Below are 16,587 nucleotides of genomic sequence, written 5' to 3'. Positions count from 1 at the left end.
AATCGATCATGAGACACACGAGAGCCAATGCCTTTTCACAATCATAGATGACGTATCATCGTTTCTTCTGGCGGCAGTTTTTGAATCACTGAATTTGATATTTACAGCGGTTTGTCATCACTTTTGCAGATTTTTCTTCAAATATATCAATCCTTTAATTTAGTAAATCTATTGGTCGTATTTGGTGAAATGGACAAACGACCAAAGCAATCGTATGAGTTGGAGGATATGTTGCGATTAAAATACATTATAGAGCACTGAAAAACAACGTAACATTTTTATGTGGAGCGACTGTTTATGCTGCACCATTTGGAATTTGCCCTCTGTCTGTGTGTGAACGCGGGTTTAAGGCACTCAAAAGTGCACACATGGAGGGACACGTTTCAAAGAGCAAGCGAACATAAAATCTTTCTGTTATTGACAGGGCACATACAAACAAAATGATCTTTGCAGTATTCTTTTTCTAATAAAAACATTTGTTTATGTCTTAAGTGTATGTATAGATTAGAAGCAGAAACCACATGTGCTTCTCTTAAAGAGACAGTAACCTCAATTAAAATACTTAAGTCTGTGTCATTAATGATAATCAAACAACCCAAGACAAAGAGAAAATAACTTCTGTAGCTCTAAAAAATAAAAATTATATTTAATGTATACAATGAAGACAGTGTTATTATTCATTTGATTCAATTTCTGTAACTAATGCTAATTTTAGACCTTTTTTTTATATAAATGTTTGTAATTTCTTTACTTGTTATTAGTTTTTCCCCATCATTTTTTTTTTTGCTGATCTGAAAAATGATCTGATCCGTCCCTCAAAAAACGTAATGTTATCCGTCAAACCCCTAAAAGCACCCATTAGAAATGGTTCTTCTAAGAACCTTTGACTGAAAGGTTCTTTGGTGAAGCAAAATGGTTCTTCAGTGGCATTGCTGTGATTTTGTTTTTTCAAGGTGAACAGCAGTTGGAAATCCTTTTACTTTTGTATTAAAGAATTTAACAAGATGTTCAGTGATTGACTTGCTCAAAGTTATCAAAAGTGATGGGCATGTTTAAGAGTGTGTGTTTGTAAACAGATGTTGAAATATGAGAGGGATTTATTATGTCGTTTAAAGATGAAGACAAACACTGTTGTCAAATAAGTCAAATAAGAAACATCCTTTAAACAAAGGGTAAATAGGGTCCATTTTGATTTTGTGTGGTCCAAATTTTGGCAGCATGTAGCAATGAAATAAACAACTTTGACCTCTCCAGTATTCCCATGCAGTAGGCCAGCAGGCCCACAGTCAGTTTAGTCTGGAGATAAGGAACAGGGTTCGGGAGGGGACGCGGCTCACTAAACAGGTGCTTGAAGGGGAGAAGTTGAAACATGTCTGGTTGTTTTCTTCACCCACTCTGTCAAACTGTCAAAAGTGCAAGTGATTTCAAAAGAAATAGGAAAGGATAATAAATGAATTTATATAGCGTTTATCTTGGAGGATCTTAGATAATTGTGTTCATAAATGCAAGTTAACTGAGTAAATCATATCTTAAACTCTATGGGGTGGTTTCCCGGACAGGGATTATCTAAAGCCAGGACTAGGCCTTAGTTTAATTATGAAATATAACTAGTTTTAACAAACATGCCTTACTAAAACATTACATGCAAAACAAAGGGCACTGATGTATTTTAAGATATGTCACTGCAAGTTGTTTTTAGTTTGGACAGCACTTACAATTTACACAGCAAAATCACCAGTGTTAAATGTTCAGGGATGGTGTTAAATGCACAGTGTTGATGCTGTTTTAACACTATCTGGTAATAAAATAACACTGCCATTGCTAGGCCAGTGTTATATTCACGACAGTGTCAGTGTAAAACAAGGGTGTTATCAGATTTCACACTGAGCGGTGTAAATCAAGCCACGCCTCCACTAAACATATCCTGTCAGGGATTTTACCGCCATTTTCTTTCACAGGAGGACTGAAGAGATCAGGTAAATCAGTCTCATAATATTCACATGGTTTAGCTAAATTAAACTGTTATTTCTCTGTCTGACTCAACGCAGCCATATGCCAAAAAACCTAAATAATATATTTTTCCCATTTTATTTCCCCTTTGTTCGTTATTTGGTTCAGTTTAATCAGAGCTACCTTGTGTTACGTTGTTCCCTTGTTAGTTTACTATAAAGTTAAACTGCTAGCTAAAAGTTTTAACCAAGAAGGATAATATTAACAGGAGATATGAATGAAAGAATTGAACCATGATAAAACGCGACATGCACGACAAATTGAAGGTATGAAATTAAGTTAAATGAAAGCTCGTTTATTCACCATATGATGCTCGTTATGAGGTAATCATATAGGCTAGATACCGTGAGTTAACGAGGTCGTTTACATGCACGTGAGTTCACGGCTATCGGTTAATTATTCAAATTACTGAAAAACACGGAGAAAACCGCAACCGCATCGTCATGTGGTTTTCTAAGATGTATGCAAACAGGGGAAATATCGCCAAACCAACAATTAATTTAACCAAAACCTCACAATAATTATATGCACAGATTGCTGGATTGGATGCATTGTGTGTTGTAAGCTTTTCGTGGCGCTATGTCAGACAGATGCAAATGGCAAATACATACGAAAGTGTAAAACGTGTATGGCGAACGTTTGTTTTTCTGTCATTATAGATGCTAGTTTGGTGAAAGTACACACTGAGTGCTTCAAATCATTCAGAAGAAGAGATGCTGTTTTTAAGGGCAGTTTATTAAAGAAGACCTGACATGGATGACTTCCAGTGAGAAACGACTGCTAATACTTCATAAATTCATTACAGAAGGTAAGTTTATATATTTATACATATAAATCATTTTATTTGACATAACTGAACAGTTAACCAATCTTTTAAGTATATGTAGTTTTGTACATATTATGGTTATTAATCTGGCAAGAAAGTCACATGACTTGCTGCCAACTTTAATAAAAATATATTATCTTCTGATACATCGTTTTGCTATTAATATCATATTAAATAGCAATGAAATTGATTACTATTTTGAAAATGTATAAATGAAGATTCATATTGTCTTGAGTGCTGTTTTTAATATAAAAAGAATGTTGAGTTTTCAGAGTCTTTATTGTCATTTTTTTGTGATAGGACCCTACCAGACTATATTTGAATACGGCATACCCATGAATTCTGAACTGTTATTCCTTAACCCAGTTTGGAGGATAAGAGCTTACCAACTAGTTATGTGAGTACACAGAGTACATTAATACTGTACACTGTCTCTAACATGATTTGTTATACTGAGATGATTTTGATTCAAATAACGGTTAAAACTGCACCCTTTTTGGTATTTTCTTGACTTTTTTTGTCTTTGAAAATCTGCAGAAATATGCTGAGGTGATGAAATGCAAAATAGCCAACATACAACAATTAAAGGATAATTGCAGACTACATCCTGATGAAGATATGGATGACCCTCTGTCTGGTCAACAGGAGTTTAAATATGGTAAGTGTACATGGGTTTTGCTACTTTTACGGTTTTAAAGTTTAACTGTTTACTCATGGTGTTTAAATTCTGTTTTGCTAGGACGGGACAGTTATGTGGCAGCTCTTCCCTGGCTCATTCACTTCTTGCCTTCATTTGTGAAAGGAGGAAAGACTGGAGAGGGTCAATGTGCAACTGAAGCTACTGATTGTGCTGTGTAAATTTTTTGGTGTTTTGTTCTAGTTATTTATTCAGCAGTTAGTTTGCTTGCATTGTTCACCCCATGTAAATGCATACAAGTTCATAAATACACATCAAATACATTCATCAAATACACTCTTTTAAAACACTTAGGTGATGAGCATCAATCCATACTTTGAGGTGGATGAATCAGCACAGCCCTGCCTGCTCTGCGGTGGGAACAGAAGTTGCATCCAGAGTTTTTGCATCATTCTGGACCAAAAAGCCATTTCCTGCATGATGAAGACCACTGATGCAGCCTTCCACTACATCATAAGTAAAACAACTACAGAACTAAATACCAGGTTGGAACGTATTTAAGAAAAATGAAACGTCTTTTGAATTGAAATGTCTTTTTTGTTATGGAAAAATCTTTAGTATTGTGAAGGATAACATTTCTGCTTGCCAGTAAGGTAATTGCAGTGTATTTTAATATTCAAGTTTTGAGTAGGGTGGCTAATTGTTTTTAACTCTCATTTGATTTATTAAAGACCTTATAATAAGTGGTTTTCATGTCACTGCACTGTGGTATAAGATAACTTTCATTATTCCATACTGTATTCTGTTTCTAATTGTAGCTGAGGTATTTAAATAAGCAGTGTTAAAAGTGTTGTGTGTATCAATGTAAATATTAAATGTGATGTACTTTAATAAAAAGAGGTTTTGCAATATTTCTTGTCATTTGTCTTTTATAGAAACAACCCATTAGCAACAAAAGTGGCTATTAATCAGTATTTTAACACTTAACATTGTTGAATTCACATTACACTGGTGTTGACCTTAAATTAGGAGTGTTAACTTTTAACACTGTATTTCTGTGCCAACACCAGTGTAGTGTGGAAACAACAATGAATAGTGTTGAACAAAGTGTAAAATTTAACAATATTGAGTGTTAAGTTAACATATAATGGGTGTTGTTAAATTAACACTACACTTTTGACTAAATTAACACAGTGTAGTGTGGACACATATACACACTTTGCCGGTGTTAAATTTGACACCCTGGGTGTTATTTTAACACCAGTGATTTTGCTGTGTAGTCTAGGACTAGTCTAATCCCTGTCTGGGAAACCGCCCCTATAGCCCTATTCGGACGGGATTAGTTTTACAGGGGGGCCTCTGAGAAAATCGTGCTTCTCAGAGGTCCTCTGTGTTTTTAATCCCGTCTGAATCGGCCATGTCTGTGTTTTTCTCTGACGACCTCCGTAAGAATTCCAGAGCAATTTACCTACTGTTTTTCGCCGAACTCAGAGGTTCTCTGAGAAATTTAATCCCGTCCGGATGCAAATGTCTGTGTTTGCCCGCAATATCTTTTGAAAACGCGGTTCATTTCATGTTTTGGCCAACGTGATCTGCCGTAAGGTCTTACTTATGCGCGTATATTGTATTTCCTAAGTCCCATTCATTCAGATATGAATGTTTTTTTGCATTTGGCAAAATAAAATATTTAAATCAAGACGAGCTGAATATCAAACACTGTTAAGACTGGCCACTGTAATATCAGTAACGTTATAAGAAACTCGTTCAAAGTTGTTAAACTCCGGAATGGTAATGTTAATTAATAAAGATAGTATATTGTTATTAATTATGATTTCCTCATTTCTTTGTGTTTATTATAAGCAGACAGTTAAATAAAACATGTAGGCTGACGTTACTTTAATAGGATTTGTATATTTTATTTTGATTTGTTAAAATTAAATTAATAATTTAAATGTTCTGCCATAATTTTACATTTAAAGCAAAATATTTAACATTACAAACACGCATATACAGAGCACGTGCTACTGCAACGCCCAAATGCATGAAACAGACACTCCCATCTCTGGAATAGCCTGCATCATTTTAATCCCGTCCGGATCGGTACATAAAATCACAGACGTCCTGGGGGACAAGTTGAAACTCAAACGTCGTTTGGAAAACTAATCCCGTCCGAATAGTTCTTATGTGTCTTAATTTTACATCATGCAAATTTTGCTTCTCTTTACCTCACCAATTCTATCTGTAGCTCAATTGATAAAGCATTGTGTCGTGCAAAGGTCCTGGGTTTCAATCCCGGGTACAAACATGATAATGAATGCACTTTAACTCACTTTAGATAAAAGTATCTGCCAAACGCATAAATGTAGATAAGAATGCATTCTCTGATTGTTTACCAGTACGCAGTCACAACCATCGGATATCAAATGCAACGCATAATGCGCCATCTTTATACTGCCAGGCCTAATTCCTGGACAATGTTTACCTCCACGTACCGCTTCCTTTCCATAATTAAGGTTTAATGCAGGCCTTTGTCCTCCTGTTTTCACATCTGTTAATATTTGGTTGTGTCACCGTCCGCGGTCTCGGCCGCAGCCGTGTTTTAGCAGCATTGTTTAAATGAGAGAAAATTGTTGATTTGAACATGGGTTTGTGAACAGCTGTGTCCATTGGAGAGTGGGTAAGAGAACATCGGCCACAGTGCATGCTAATAACTAATTAAAATGGCCCTTCCTAATAGCCCATAATAACAGCATCAAATTACCTCAACAAATAAACAAGAATTCTAATAGAGACCAAAGAACACAGGTAATGAAATGCCTGTATGTTAAACATACAGACAATAAGAAACTGGGATGAATTTAACGGTGTTGTCTCTGCAACGCTTATAAGAATGCAATAAAATATTTTATTACTGTTAAAAGCGACAGTTCAAGACAAAACTTGCTCCCAAAACTGCAATGACACAGAGGTAGCCATAGCGACGTTCTGCTTTTCTTGTGGTTAGCATTTACTGTTTTAATCACAGTAATATTACAACATTACGTTCTGTAATTTTAATAAACCATCGTCTAGAGAGGAGTTGTGTGTTGTACATAGGCCTATTTGTGAGCTATATTGAAGTGTTGCCATGTCAACATATTTTGGGGCTTAACCATTTTTGGGCTTGGCTCATGAAGCAATCAAGTTTTTGGAATGATTTAAGTGGAAAGATGCAGGTCATGACATTTCAATCTTTTTTTTAAAGGGGACATATCATGAAAATTTGACTTTTTTCATGTTTAAGTGCTATAATTGGGTCCCTAGTGCTTCTATTAACCTAGAAATTGTGAAAGAGCACAACCCAGTAACTAAGATTTGGTAAACCATTCTCTGCAAGCTTATGGAAAAAATGGGTCATTGAAATCTGGCTCCCCTTGTGATGTCAGAAGGGGATAATACCGCCCCTTAATCTGCACTATCCAACCACTGCACTGCCATTTAGTGCAGATAGGGACAGAGAGAGAGAGAGAGAAATTATTGACAGCACTATTGAATTTCAATTACAACAAACCACCGTTATGGTGATCAGTGTTTCATCAGCTCATTTGCATTTACAGGGACACACACCTATAAGGTGGCAATTGTAACATGCTATACTAAATTATCTATGGGCTATTTTGAGCTAGACCTTCACATACACACTCAGGTGACACTAAAAGCTTATTTTACATCTTAAGTCTCATAAAATGTCCGCTTTAATGTGAAACATTTGGATTTATTTTGGTGTATTATACATTTGTTGTTTTTTACTGTTTCTCATGCAAGATCTGGCAACACAAGTAAACGTTGCATTATGAGGTAATTAAATAAGAAGAGAATTTTGATTTGTTGTGAATTAATTTTGGCAGTAAATTGTATTTAAATTTTTTTTTTTTTTTATAAAAATTATTTTGTTATAGAACTGTCTACAGCCATAAAAACATACCTAAAAAAACAATTAAATGCCCACCGGGCCACCGCCATCCAATGTCCTTAGGAAAACAGTGAATGGTGGGTGATATGCATGTAAGGGGGTAAATATAGGAGGAATATGGCAAAGGTATTTTGATATGCCACACCAATATGACGTTTGGGGCAGGTTCGACATTGAATGCATGAGTTACAACAGCTTCCTGTTCCATGACAAAACATCGAACTTTGCCACAGACATGCCCTTCAATGAAAAATCAGGATCTGGCATAGGCCTTAAGATTAGATGGATGAAATATCATGTTGATCTGGTTAAATCTTTATGAGCAGTTAATCACTGTAAAACATGCCATTACCTGCTGCCTGTAGGTGGCGCTTTGACTATAAATTAATTTTGGCATGTAGCCTACATGCAGGTATGGGCGATAATTTGCATGCGATATCATAAGCATTTCGTCAGTAATGCCGGTTTCGTGATTAGAAGTAAAATGCCATTTCCTGCTATTCAGATGAAGCAGCATTTACTACACAAAGCCTTAGTTCACTGACAAGCTGGGCCATATCGCATACATATCGCAGGCTATACGTCCGCGATAATTAATGTGAAATTGCCCCGATTGTCAGTGATCTACGGCTTTGTGTAGTAAATGCCGCTCCGTCTGAAAGTAGGTGATGGCGATTTACTTCTAATCACGAAACCGGCTTCATTGACGAGATGCGCAATGACAATCACATGCAAATTATCGCCCATCCCTACCTACATGTGTTGAGGGGAGGACCCTTATCAAACGTGAAGATTACGGCAGATTGCCTGATTTAGAACAACTTCCTGTTTTAGGGACTAATGCCAAAATTTGTCAGGCCGCAACGGACATGCCCTCTAACGAAAAGGCCTTTAGAAAAGACTGGCCAAATATGATGTTGATGTCATATTCCGAAAACTGTAGATATAAATTTTAACCACTTTTGATGCGTGTGTAACGTTTCACTTTTTGAACATTATATACTACATACGGGCCAATATATGGAGGTAATTAAATAAGGAGAGAATTTTGATTTGTTGTGAACTAATTTTGGCAGTTTATATAAAATAGTATTTAAATTATTTTTTTATTTATTTTAAATAAAATTCTACTGTTTGAGATTCAGTCCCTAAAAAACTAAATTATACATTTTTTATAAACGTATTTTTGGTACAATGTTTGGTACTTGTTTTAGTCTTGTTTTTTTTTAAATATTTGAATGTTCTAACAGAATGTATAATGCATACTTCTTTTAAAGGAATTTGGAAAATAGTGCAAGTTTAAACATTCAGTATATTTATTTGTAAAATAATTTAATATTTTATCAAGAAAACCTATTTACATTTTAAATATTATATTATAAAACGTTACACCACTGTTTATTCTGATTGGTTGAGAAATGTTCCACGGGTGTTGATCCTGTAAAACGCCTTGTCAAATGTCTTAAAATAACCACCATAGCAATGTTTCTGGAAACCACGGTATAAGCGAAATAATTGACTCCAGTCCCTTGAATTATTTAAAAATATTAAACACCTGTGGTGTAACGACACTTTGCTTCACATCGTGCCACATTACCCTTTGTGGGTGTACATGATTTTTTAATAATTCAATGGCCCATCAACAATTATTCCTTACATATTTATTTATATGAATCCTGAACTGGGCATATATTAAACAATGTTATAATTTAATAAATAATATAGGGTCTTTGTGCCAAACATAACTCATCACATGACACCAACTTTCCAAAGGTTCTGACTCTCTTTATTATAAATGACTACTGCTGTCAGCCATTCTGCAAAATGGTTGATAGACACCCATCTCCAGGGTAAAAATGACATAATTAAAACCATAGCTGTGACTCATGCTTCACTGTCAGACAGTCATGCGCATTTTTATAACTACAAATTCTTTCCTGTTTTGTCATAGCACATTCATGCAATTTGACAATAAAAGATTCATTCTCAAACAAAAGCCCGAACTATTAAGTATTTAAATTTAATGCTTTTTTTGTCCCACACTGTTTGTGCTACTGTGTCATGAGCGATACTACGAATATCATTATCATATACACCCGACTTAATTACTCAAAACAAAAGGAGGTAACTGAATGAATATCATAGGTTGGATTCAATAAAATAATAAAACGCCTAAAGATGAAGGAATCTGCGGCTGGGTTATCATTGATTTCGCTTTAAAACGGCCTTATGTCCGCCGCCATGACACTTCATTCAAATGACTCACAGTGAAGCAACTTTAACATCTTTTAAATGTGACATCTGATACCTTATGCCTCAAAGTTATTATAAATATCTCATAAATTATTTGACGTATATCACCGAAAAACACTGTAAAACATCTTGTTAATCAGATTTTGAACTATATTTAATTTTTATTTCATTAATAAATTTAAATTAAAAACAGATAAAATGAAAGCTCCAATCAGTATCTTTTTAGTTAAAGGAACAGTATGTAGGATTGTGGCCAAAACTGGTATTGCAATCACAAAACTTGTGGCTAAAACTGGTACTGCAATCACACAACTGATGGCCAATACACAAAATGACAACGTAAACATCAGTTGAGGGCTGCAACTCCACTTTTTAAATGACAATATCCTGGCCAGACCACTGTTGTCAGTGATATAAGTATTTGAAATGAAAATGATTTCTTAATGTCTAGTGACATATCAGGGCCATTTTATGATTATTTGATATAAATTTCCTACATACTGTTCCTTTAAAATAAGTTGTTGAATAAATTAGTGAAAACTGTTGTAACTGTTGTGTAACCTCAAACTTCGGAGAGTTTTCAGTTAAAAAAGGAACGCTAAAACAAGAGTTAATATCAGCAGGGCTTTTCCCTCTGAATAGGTAAGACATCATTAACATAATTTATGTTGAAACGTTTACGTTAGAAAAAGCGCAGCAGATATATTATTTGATCAGATGACTTTTTTTTTTGGATAAATGACTTTTAGTATGTACTTCTGTCATGCCGATGTATAATGACACATCAGCTCTGATGCGGATGTAACACGAGCACAAAAAAACTACAATTATATGTTTCAAGCAGAGATGGCGATAGAGAGACAAAAATCAAGGATTGCAGCTTTAAAAGGGACTTTCACAAGACTTTTTTAAGATTTAAAATAAATCTTTGGTGTCTCCAAAGTACACGTGTAAGTTCTAGTGCAAAATACCATATAGCCATTATTTATTTTAACATGTTAAAATTGCCACTTTGTAGGTGTGAGCAAAAATGTGCTGTTTTGGGGTGTGTCATTTTAAATGCAAATGCGCTGATCTCTGCACTAAATGGTAGTGCCCTGGTTGGATAGTGCAGATTAAGGGGCAGTATTATCCCCATCTGACATCACAAGGGGAGCCAAATTTTAATGAGCTATTTTTTCACATGCTTGCAGAGAATGGTTTACCAAAACTAAGTTACTAGGTTGATTTTTTTCACATTTTCTAGGTTGATAGAAACACTGGGGACCCAATTATAGCACTTAAACAAAGAAAAAGTCAGATTTTAATGATATGGCACCTTTGAGGGTGAGCACATTTAACATTTACAACCTCTCAAGAAAATGAATAGAAACTATTAAACTCATTGCTGTTTCCAAACTTTTGTTTGGAATTGTAAAATGCCTGTACGCTTATTTATAAAAACGGCACATAAGCCTGCAAAGTGATATTTGCTTCATATCCGAATAAGAAAATACACCAAAACAGGAAAGAAAAAAGGTTTACCAGTAAATATCATAGGTGCAGAGTAACTACTGTATGGGTAATCCAGTGCTATTTTATTTAAAAGAAAAATGTACAACAACCTGCAGATGAGAAACGCATTAAACTAAAAGAAGCTGGAAGATAAAACCACAGTCTGTATGGCTGGGTTAAGAGAAATGCATGGGGTTGCCATGGCAGCATCTGATGAAGAGGACATCCTTTGCACCTATATATACATTTTCTCTAAAGAAGCTGTTGTTGTCCTACTGGCTACCTGAGCTGCTTTATGTGATCTTTTTTAGTTAACCCTTTACCAGTTTATGTGATTTCTCTTGAAAAGGGACATAATATCCTACTTTTCGTTTTTTTTTAATTATATATTATGATTCTATTCATCTATTATTTCATTAAATTGAAAGTCTTATTAATCTGACTGTAAAAATGAAAAGTCCTAAATTCATAAAAAAGGCTCTCTGAGGTGCTGTACACTGTTCTGGAGCTTTCACCAAACTTAGTCTCTGAATAATACATAACCCATCTTTTCAGATCTCTGCTCTGCAAATACACTATTGTATGGGTGATTCTCACGAAACCATTGAAACACCACGGCACTAATGATTTTAGCTTTAAAATGTGTAATATAGTAACATTAAAAAGCATCAGAATTAACACAATACTGTGTTCTACCTTGCACAATGTGTGATTTCAACATAAGAATTTAAAATTGTAAATTTTATCTCATTTTCTGCTGAAATTCTCATTACCGCAATGTGTCCGGCTGTGTTTGAACATGCGTTATGTTGTAATTTAATCAAATGAACACAAAAATATTAAGAAAAAAAATAAATGGATGTTTTGCTAGACTACTTTAGATGACAGAAAAAATATTTACCGAATATTCATGTACAATAATAATGAAGAAAATTTAGGAAAATTATGTGTCCATGCCTGATGTTCTCATCCTCCGCAACACTTTTTGAGAACAGTTTAAGCACACATACAGAATTTTAATAAAGTTAATTTGAAATATTGTCTTGTCAGAATGCTTACACGACATTTTGATTATCATTACCGCAACAGATGCTGATTAAATGTTAATTTAATTAATAGAAGCATAATACTTTGATTTTAAATGCATGTGCAGAATCTCCAAATTATGTTCTTTCAGGTTTGTCATGTCATTTTGAAAATATGTCAGTGTTGATGTTTTCTGACTGTTGCGGTAATGAGATTTTTTAGGACTAATTTTTTAAATTATGTTACAAAAAGTGTTAAATGATAAGTAAAAGTTTTTAAATTAATGTTCCCATTTACTCCAGACTTTGTTTTTCAATGTCTGGTGGGAAAAAAAGTAAATGTAAGCAATTTTTACATTTTCATGCTTGACATTTTTAAAACAAAGTTTTCGTGAGAATCACCCGTATAGTTGTCAAAAGCAACAGTATAGTCAAAATGTGTTCTCACGTGACAAACTAGCCACACACAACTTATGAAGCTGAATATAACATTTAATAATTAAAGTTGAATGCCGTTTGTTTCCCATATATGAGCTTCCTTGTAAAACCACATGGCAGGCCAAAAGCACTTCAAAGTCCTGAATCTGTGGTCTGCAACCATAGAGCTCAGGATATCAGAAACAGGTGGGACATTTCAGAAAGATTTAATTCAGTGAGATCTGTCAGATAACAGGGACATTAGCATGCGATGTAAATGTAACTATATACATCATACAATATAACAATGAAAGTGTTGCTCAAATCAGTGCAAAAAAGTGTTATGGTGTGTGCACACCAAAAGCGAGGTGAATATGTGCATTGGGTTATCCTATGTACACACCAAAAGCGAATTTAAAGGTATAGCGGAGGATTTTCTTTTTCCAGGTGGATCTATTGATCATCCAAGTTGTTAATCATTCTGATGATATGTTTACGTAAGGCCGTCGTACGTGCTCATCCCTCGGTTTGCTTTCTGCAAGTGTGCACTTTCAGGTGTATATGTGTGGTGAGCCACAGTTTCAGCCATTCATTGAAGCTCGCGTTCTCACTGTGTTTTTTCAAAATGTCTGAGGGTTGCAAGAGAAAAAGTGTCTACGAATTGCGTGACAAGAAGAAAAAGGCATCTGAAGAAGAAACAAGATCAGAGTGTTTTTGGGAGAATATTTCACACAGGTTGGGCTTACCACTGATGCCTCAGTCGCAAAGTTTCAACTCGACAGGTAAAGTTTGGCTATTTGGAGAAAACCATTTAAAATCTCTGCTAGTAAAAGTTGATGTAAGCTATGATTAGCAATGCTAGACCTGGCACAAGTCGCGAACCGTGCAGACACGATAAACATCTCAATGTATGAGCCATGCCGGCAGCAACTTGTAAACAGAGCGTGCACAAGAAGAACTAGGCTCGTGCATGCTCTCTCTCGTGCACACGTTTTATAGGCATCCCCTTTCGGGAGCAGGTAGAGTGTTGCGCAATTGCATTTTTTTTAAAAAAGTGGGAGGGCAATTCTTTTCTAAAATTCGGGAAAATCTTCAGCTATAGGCCTACTATAGTTTACAAAGTCAATGCAAATTCGCAAAGGGTGACGCAAATTACGCAAATCAGACAACGCGATTGACATTAACGTGCAATACTCGCCTCAGTCCTGTCTTCGGCTTTAAGTAAAAAAAACTTTCAAATCTTGCGCGAAACTCACGTGACGCTCCGTTGCGCAAACCAATCAGCAAAGAGATTACTGTCATGTCTTGTTTGACACATCCGATTGCATGAGAAAATGGAGGACAGTATTGTTCTTATTTGCGCAAGTGGCATGAAAAACAAGTCATCCTGCGAGCAATCTAGAGCAAGTAATGCGATATGGATATTTGCGTTGCTTTTGGTGTGTACATACCATTACTTGCCTGTTACTCACAGGTTTTCTTGCCTTTCGCTCACTTACGCGAAAGAAAACCAGTGTTGGGGAAAGTTACTTTTAAAAGTAATGCATTACAATATTAAGTTACTCCCCTTTTTTTACTTTGCAGGTGTTTTATGATGTAATTCTATTAATACGTTCTGTTTAATGCAGTACATTGTTTTTTTTTTACATCTAATTAATTAAACTAAAAAGTAATTTGCATTACTTAAAAAAAAAGTAACACAAATATTAAAAACATACTATGCAGTTATTTTACCTTAATATAACAGCTTCAAAGTTATTTCGGTGGTAAACAAAGTCATATTAAGGCGAATCATCCTACTGTTGAAGCTCGGGGAGGACGCCGCTACCAAAACCAGCAATGCAAGCTTGAGAGAAGCGCCCCTGACAAATATCGCGAGAATCACGACTTGCTTTACGGCAACGACGTCACACACGTTAGGCTTGTTCAACTTCGTGTGGCGCTGCAAGAACCGACCGCCGGAGGATGTCAAAGTACACTGAAAAAATGATTCATTGAATTTAATGATTTTTTTGGGGTAAGTGGTTGCAGTCAATTTGTTGAAGCTACATTTAAACAAAAAAGATTAGTAACGTAAAATAAAATATAAAACTTTTGTTTAAATGTAGCTTAAATAAATTGATTGCAACCACTTACCTTAAAAAAATTGATTAAATTCAATGAATAATTTTTTTCAGTGTACCGCGAGAATGATCCGAGACAGCACTTTGACGTCATCCGGCTGTTGGTTCTTGCAGCGCTGCATGAAGTCGATCAAGCCTATAACAACAACTGCACGCCCGAATTTGAGACGTGAGGCTAAACAATTTAAAAGTTAAGAAAGCGCGTTCGGAAGAGAGTAGGAAAAGGAAAAGAGAATCTGACCGCGTTACGAACTGGAACTGAACTGGTTTTTACTCGTTGCCGTGAGCTAAAAGACAGCACTGGAGGGATGCTGATCTGGCGATCTTGTTGATGGACTAGTAAGTATATCTCTCATTGTAAACTTGTTTGCGGTCTATGTTGTATGTTGTTGCGCTTGCTTGTAGTATGTCATGCGATTATCATGACAACAGTTGTCAATATCTCACATAATTATCAGGACATAAATAAGCCTAGAGGTTGTAAATAGTGTAAACATGCACAATTTGCAAACTATTATGATAAATAGCAATAATCATGTATAGTGACATTATAACGAACAATGTTATAAGATAATGCAACGTACACAATTACCTTTGTCATGGCATTTTGTAATGTTTACTTGTGATTTAGCTGCAATCATGTAAAAACATTATAAGCTAGCAAACACGGTACTTTATTATTATATGCACTCTACACTTGGAATAAACTTCTTATTATCCTATTACCATCATCTGTAGTTTAGTAGACTATGCAGTAGCCTAATATTTGTATGAAATTGTGAAACATTACCTGCTCATTATCTTTGGAGTACTAGAGTGGGAAATTACGACAGTTGCAAGTATTCTCCAGCGACTCTAGGGGTCACTGTTTGACAAAAACGCCGAATTGCATAGAGCGGCTTTAATGTGTGAATTTATAAAGTAACACGTACTCGTTACTATAAGTAATATTAATGCACGTTACTTGTAATGCGTTACCCCAACACTGAAGAAAACAATTCTTCCTCCATTTTCTGATTACAACTAGACGTGTCAATAAGCTCTTCGCTTATTGACTTGTGGGACAACGCATCATGCAAATTTCACGCTCAAGTTTAAATGTTTCAACTTGCATGGAAGATGCGAGGTGAGTAATTGCGGTAATTGCGTCACCCAATTCGCAAATTTGCGTCTTTGTAACTTTGTAGGTGACTTCTTTATACAAATAATTCGCTTTTAGTGTGCACACTATTTTTCTGACTCTTTCTCCGTGGTGGCCTCACCACAATGAAGTTTTATTGGCTTGAAACTTTCATCTCTATATTAAATCTAAAAAATATTTCTTATAGGCTATGATCGTGTTTCATTGGACAGAATTTTCTTTTTCAATGAGGAAAATTACTTGGGTTCGGCCAGGCCTGGTTTTCACAGTTCTGTTCAGATAATGAAGTAATCTGGACAGCAATCCTTTGAGATCACACGATACTACCAAGAGACGCTTTCTTGAAATTTTGCAGTCTATTAAAGCATTAGCCAAATATTTCTGCTGTTTTTTCACAGACAACATGGTTGTGCAACAACTGGGTCAATCATCTGTTATCCGTTTGATAGGTCTCGCTGGAAAGTCTAATCGGCGTGAAGCACTTGCATCTGCAGTTGATCTCAGTGAAGTCTGAGTGATATAAAGATAGGTCTCTGATCTCTCTGCACCTCTTGATCTACAGTCTGTTGTTTGATCCTCCTAATTATGTAAATCAGATTATTTTTCTGAATGTTTTGTTCCAGTGTATAACACGTTTGCTTCAGTAGCCCCAAAATGATAAATAAGGCCCAGTTTCGTAGCCATTTTAAATCTTTATAAAATTACAAAC

At 35.4% G+C, this 16,587-nt stretch overlaps 1 long non-coding RNA gene across 1 annotated transcript; it reads left to right on the top strand.

Annotated features, from left to right (window-relative positions):
- The first annotated feature begins 1,720 nt into the window (after positions 1 to 1,720).
- On the top strand, positions 1,721 to 4,747 carry LOC129436704 (uncharacterized). The gene is made up of 5 exons (XR_012371323.1): positions 1,721 to 2,818; positions 3,137 to 3,233; positions 3,374 to 3,494; positions 3,576 to 3,690; positions 3,828 to 4,747. It is a non-coding gene; the product is annotated as an uncharacterized lncRNA (long non-coding RNA).
- Positions 4,748 to 16,587: the final 11,840 nt, after the last annotated feature.

Source organism: Misgurnus anguillicaudatus, chromosome 9, assembly GCF_027580225.2.
Source record: "Misgurnus anguillicaudatus chromosome 9, ASM2758022v2, whole genome shotgun sequence".
NCBI classification, from domain to species: Eukaryota; Metazoa; Chordata; class Actinopteri; order Cypriniformes; family Cobitidae; genus Misgurnus; species Misgurnus anguillicaudatus.
This window is presented reverse-complemented; position numbering and strand designations above follow the sequence as displayed.